The following is a 5,975-nucleotide window of genomic DNA, read 5'->3' as shown; positions in this document are numbered from 1 at the left end:
CGCTCCCGCCGCGCGCACCCTTGGCCGCGCGGTGACGTGGCGGGTCGGCCGGGCGCGGGCGAGGAGCCAGGAAACGGCGCTTCCCACGTCCCCACGCCGACGGGCGGGGCAGTTTGCACGGCGGCTGCTGGCCTGTGCCCCTCTCTGGTCCTGCACGCGCACCCAGGGGTCCCCCTCGTCCCCAGAAAACACAGCCACAGCCTGACACTTGGCTAAAAGTTGAGTCCCCACTGCTGGGGCCTGGGAGGTGGAAGCAGGCTCTCTGCTGCTCCTGGGTTAGAACTCATGGAAAGTAGGGCTGAAACTAGCCCCCTCACCTGTTCATCTGGATAGCTCTGGGCTAACCTTGTTGACGATTTGGGGTGTGGAGACAGGCTGACCCGACCTCCCCTCTCTGGGCCTCAGTATTAACTTCCTTACAATGGAGCTGCTGAGACTTTTAAAGAGGCTGTGTCTCTGGGTTCCAGGCCTTCATTTCTGTTCCCCTCTTCTTCATGTGAGAAGACGCTGGAAAACACTTTGAGTACCAGGAAAATCTCCATGTCAGAGAGACAGTCAGCACAGAGTGGGAAGAAACTTCAGTGGGCTTGAGGCCTCTGGGTTCTTGAGCAGGGCACCAACTCTCTCTGGGGATAGGTCTCCGAACCTGTAGACATGGAACAGATGAATCAGAGGCCTTACTGCCTTCTCCTTGATCCCAGCACCCCTCCCCTCCCCCTTGCTGGAGCTTGTCAACTCTCCTCTTCCCACTCCCACTGCTTGAAAGAGAGGCTTTGGCAGGATGAAGATCTGTCACTACCATGTTCACCAACTCTTTCCACGCCCTCCTCCCCGGTGCCTTCACCATTACTCTCAGCACAAAGCAATCCTGAGTGGCTTGGCATGTGACCCGAAGGTCTGAGGGGAATGCAGCATGTAGGACCCTGGGCAGGCTTGCTGTGAATCTACAGGTGAGAACACACACACACACACACACACACACACACACACACACACACACACACAGAGTAGGAATAGCTGAACAAATACATGTGAGTCACATCTGAGCAGCGTATCCACGTAGACACTGCCCTTTTACACTATATACAGAATCCTGGATCCAGACAGGTGAAATCATTTCTTTCTCTTGGATTTTTTGTTTACTGAGATAGGCTTTTTCTGTGTAGCCCTGGCTGTTCTAGAACTCACTCTGAAGACCAGGCTGGCCTTGAACTCAGAGATCCACCTGCCTCTGCCTCTTGAGTGCTGGAAGTAAAGGTATGTGTCACCACTGTCTGGCTGTGAAATCCCCCCACCCTCAAGTCAGGGTTTTTCTTTGTAGCCCTAGCTGTCCTGGAACTTGCTCTGTAGACCAGGGTGGCCTTGAATTCACAGAGATCTGCCTGCCTCTGCCTCCCAAATTCTGGAATTAAAGGCAAGTGCCACCACCATCTGGCATGAAATCATTTCTGTTTATCCCACAGACACCATGTTAGCCTAGCACCTGAGGCCCAACCCCACTCTGACTGCACTGGTCTGCTAGTAGCCAGGATTGGGGGCGGGGTGATTTCCAGCCCAGAGAGGTGAGGAAGAGGGTAGGACCCTATATGCAAGGACTCCCACGTGACAGGGAGTTTTCTCACAATGAAAGCCACAGGGCTTGCACATCTGTGGAAGGGTTGCCTACCTGTAGGGTGCTAGGCCCCATTAGGCATGCTGGGCAGCTTCTCCCTGTTCAGCTTTAGAGTCCTTAGGGCAGGCAATGGAGCCTGAGGTCAGAGAAGTGAGGTGCCCTCTGGGAAGATAAATGGCCCTCAGCTCCCTGTTTTCACCCAACCCTGACTAGATGCCTTCCCTAAGTTGATGCCTAGAGAAGGCAGTGGCTATTTAAAGCCCTCAGGTGAGGCTGTCCAATCTGTTGGCATCTCCTTCCAGTGCCCACCTCCAGCTCAAGCCAGAAAGAAGCTTGTGCAATACATCTGTCTTCCTGGGAAGCAACCCAGCTGTCAGTGGGACCTGGGGGCTGGGATGGAGCTGAGTTTTCTGCTTCCTGTAATTCCTCCCAGGAAACCATGGCAGGGGAGACTGGCCAATGCCTGGAGATCTGAGAAGTGACCATTGTGATAGCAAAGGGGAAAGAAGCAAGGCTGGGAAGCTGCAGGGCCTTGTCCCAGGCCTGCCACTGTGGCTGTGAGCCTTTGCGTGCCTCTTCTCTGGACCTTAGCTCACCTGTCTGTTAAATGGGTCTTACTGAGGCTCCTGTGAGATGAATGCTAAGTCTGACGGTCCAAGTTGTTTGTGCCCGCAGCATGCATCAGCACCCTTTCCCCAGCCTATTCCCTGCCTCCAGCCCCCTGACCATCATCATTCTCCATCAGTCCCTGACACTGCTGGATGAGAGCAAGTGCCTCACCCTCCATACCTCAATTTCCACCCCCCTCCCAGAATGTTCTTGCTAAGTAAAGTGAAGCCAAGAGGGAAATTTCCCTCAGCTCAAAGGGTAAGGAGTGTTCCTTCTCAAAGTGTTCCTTATCAAAGACACTTGTATGTTCAAGGTCAAGTTGTGGGAGAGAATGAGGGTCACTCAACTATAGAAAAAAGATATGCACCCATGACCGCCCCCCATAAGCCCATAAGAATGTTTTCTTTTTTGTAGTCCCTTGTTATATTTCACCATTGTGTTGAATGCTCTGCAGAGTGTGGGCTGGCTCCCCAGAAGAGCCCCAGAAGGCAGGGAGAATCTATCCTGGGGGCTCCTAAGGGTTCCCAGGCCCCTGTGGCATGGCCTTAAATAGCCAGCCAGGGTTGGCTCCCTGCTGCCCTTCTCTCCGTGTAGCTGGACCCCAGGTGTCACAGAAGCTGGATCCTTGGCAGGTTCAGGGTTTATGGCATTTTACAGATCAGGCAGCCAAGGTTGTGAAACCTCCCTTCCATTTTATTGCCAAGTATATTTATTGAAGACCAGCTGTGTGCCAGGCGCCCTGAGGGCTGAAAAAAAAATCAATGCAGCATGCAGGGTTTCTTTGGGTGCCCAGTCGGGAGGAAGGGACTATTCACAAACAGTGCAAGACCCAAGGGATGCAATAAGAAGCCTCGTTAGAGGAAGCTGCCAGCAGGGTTGTAATTAAGGAAAATGCAGCGGGGGGTGGGGGGGCACGACATGGACAAGTGAGTTTTGAGTAGGAGTTTGCCTCCTGGAGAGAGTGCTGTAGGAAGTAAAGACATGTCTAAAGACAAGAGGATAGACCCAATGCGTCCTGTCTGCACTGCTCTTAAAGTCAGTAAAGGGTTGAAACACATGAACTTCAGGCTAGCCAGATGAGTTGGGCGTCTCGGGCATCATCAGCCCAGGAGCTATCCTTTTTAAACTATTGAATCTCTCATGTTCATACAAGTGTGTGTGTGTGTGTGTGTGTGTGTGTGTGTTTTGTTTTGTTTTTTAAACTGATTTGGGTCACAGGGCCAAAGTTAGCAAAGTGTCTAAAGCGCTATGCAAGGAACAGGTAAAGATCACGTGTCAGTTCCCCTTCGTAGAAAACTGAGTCCCAAAGAAGGTCCGAAAAGCGGGCCTGAGAGGAAACACGGAACCGGTGCAGCCTCAGAGGCAATCCCGCTAACAGCGCCTTCCTTCCTTGGTTAGATTTCTGCCTCTTGAAGTGCTCGGAATTGACAGTGAGGGGAGGGGGGGTGGGTGTGGGGGGTGACGTGGGTTTACGCACTTCACCGAGCTGAGCTTCTGCGTTAAGCTTGGAGAGTTACTCCAGGGACAGGTGTCGTTTTTCGAGACCCCAAACGCCCGTGGTCCGCGGGGTTGCCCCAGCGTGGCGCCGCAAGTCGTGAGCTGGGCCTGGCCCGGGGCGGGGTTCCCACGGCAACCGCAAGCCGCTCTCTGAGTCTCCCGAGTGACGGGGCGCGAGCCAAGACCCGGAGCCCGGATTTCTGGAGCCGAGCCACTGAGCGAGGTTGGAGAGAGATCGCGGTTGGCCAAGTCAGGAGGGGAGCGAGCAGCCTTTCGTCCTTGCGCTGACATCCCGAGGGCATCCAGCAAACGTCACTCCCACTCACCCTGGTCTCAGTGTGGTCACCAGCTGCAGCCGGATACCCACCTGGGGAGACCTTCCCTGCTTTCCAGGTGGGGAGACCGAGGGCTGGGCTGTGCCTCAGTATCACTGGATGAAGTGGGCAAAGCTAGGACCTGCTCTCGGTGACCATCACCCCGACAGAGAACTGTGCAGACAAGTGGAAGACAAACCACACCAGGGCACCACCTTGGTTGGAGACCAGCCACTTAGTAACCTGCTGAGTGGTCTTGAAGTCACCACTCCTCTCCAGGTCTAGGAGATGGAACATTACCACCAATGTCTCAGAGTAGCTCTCACCAAGTGTGGGAAATAATCACCAAGTTTAAAAGAAGCTGTCGAAGTGCAAAGTGCCTTGAACACGTCAAGGGCCATCTCTGTTTCTGTTCTGGTCCTGTCTGTCACTCCAGCCCCAAGGACAGTCTCTGTGACAGCCAGCTGCACCCTGAAGCTGGGTCTCAGAACTTTCCATGCCTAGAGGTTTCAAGCTTGCAGGTGAGTCCACTCCTACTTCTTTCTCCCCATGGACACAGCCCAGGACAGTTCTCCCAGGACCTAAGACTCAGTGTCCCAGGTGTAGAGGGGTTCACAGAGGTATGGCCTTCTACCTGGCTCCCTTCTCTGTAACTGAACAGATCAAGCTCCTCACTTATTGAGGTTGTCTGAAGCCCAGGACCTGTCCCCTGGGCAAAGCCCCTTTTGGTACCCTTCAAGAGGCACGTGCTGGGCATGTGTTTGGATGGTTGTATCTGTGAGCATGTGTATCGTGTGTGTGTGTGTGTGTGTGTGTGTGTGTGTGTGTGTGTGTGTGTTGGGGAGGATATATACATGGGTGTGTTTCTGTGTGTCTGGCATGGCAGGCCTTCGTGTGCGTGCACTTTGGATGGATGTGTGAGTCTGTATATGTGACTGTGTGTATTTATGGCTGTGTGGAGTGTCATGTGGTATGTGTTGTTCATTCCTGGAATATGTGTTTACCGGGCATCTACGTGTGTCTTTCTGGTGCGGATGCATATCTGGATAGGCTTGTGTGGGCTGTGCTCATGGTGAGCTTGAGTGGATGTGTGTAGCTGCTGGGATCTTAGGTGCTGTGTGTATGGGAGTGTTGTGGGGGTGTGCTGAGGGTCTTGGGAGTAGAGGCTTCTCCCTCCCTTCTCTGCTCACCTGGTGACCTTCTTAAGGACTGTGCTGAGGCCACTGGGCCTGCAAAGGCCAGCTCCTGCTCTCTCCACAGACCTGTGGCTGCTCAGGTCTGTGGCCACAGTTGCCACCAGAGGCTAGGTTGGATGGGTGAGCCTGGGGCCAGGGCTCATGTGACACCCCTCACTGCCTGGCCTCCTCCCCTCCCCACAGCAGGAGCAGCAGCAGGAAAGGTTGGCGGAGGGGGGCTATTTTGGGAGCATCTCCTTAGCAACAGCTGCCACTGCCGTCTGTGACGGTTTTTCTATAGGTGCTAAAATATTCCACCCTGGTGACTGAATGCTGGGCGGTGGGTGAAGATGGGGCTCGAGGGTGGGACAGACCCCTACAGTTTTCCATCCCAAGGACTGGCATGCTGTCATGAATGCTGCCCTTCTGGACCCCAATAGCCCTTTCCCCACTCTGGACTTCTTCTCTTGGAGCTGGGAGAACTGTGGAGCTTTGAGGCAGAACAGCTGTGTCCTGATCTGATTTCTCATCTAAACAGCTGGGTGGCCTCAGTTTACCTCATCTGTGGAATAGGCTAGCTGGACTCTCAGAAACTTTCTAAGCAAAAAACAAACAAACAAACAAAAAACCCTGGAATCAGTAATAGTGATATTTCTAAGTGCACCCCAAACTCCAATGAAACCCCAACTGTCCCCACTTGTCAGCTCCCTCTGCCCTTCACTCTTTCCAGCTCTATGCACAGGCTCTTGAGGCCACTGTGGGGACCCA

The sequence above is a fragment of the Cricetulus griseus genome, chromosome 2 (genome assembly GCF_003668045.3).
Source record: "Cricetulus griseus strain 17A/GY chromosome 2, alternate assembly CriGri-PICRH-1.0, whole genome shotgun sequence".
In the NCBI taxonomy this organism is placed as follows: Eukaryota; Metazoa; Chordata; class Mammalia; order Rodentia; family Cricetidae; genus Cricetulus; species Cricetulus griseus.
This window is presented reverse-complemented; position numbering follows the sequence as displayed.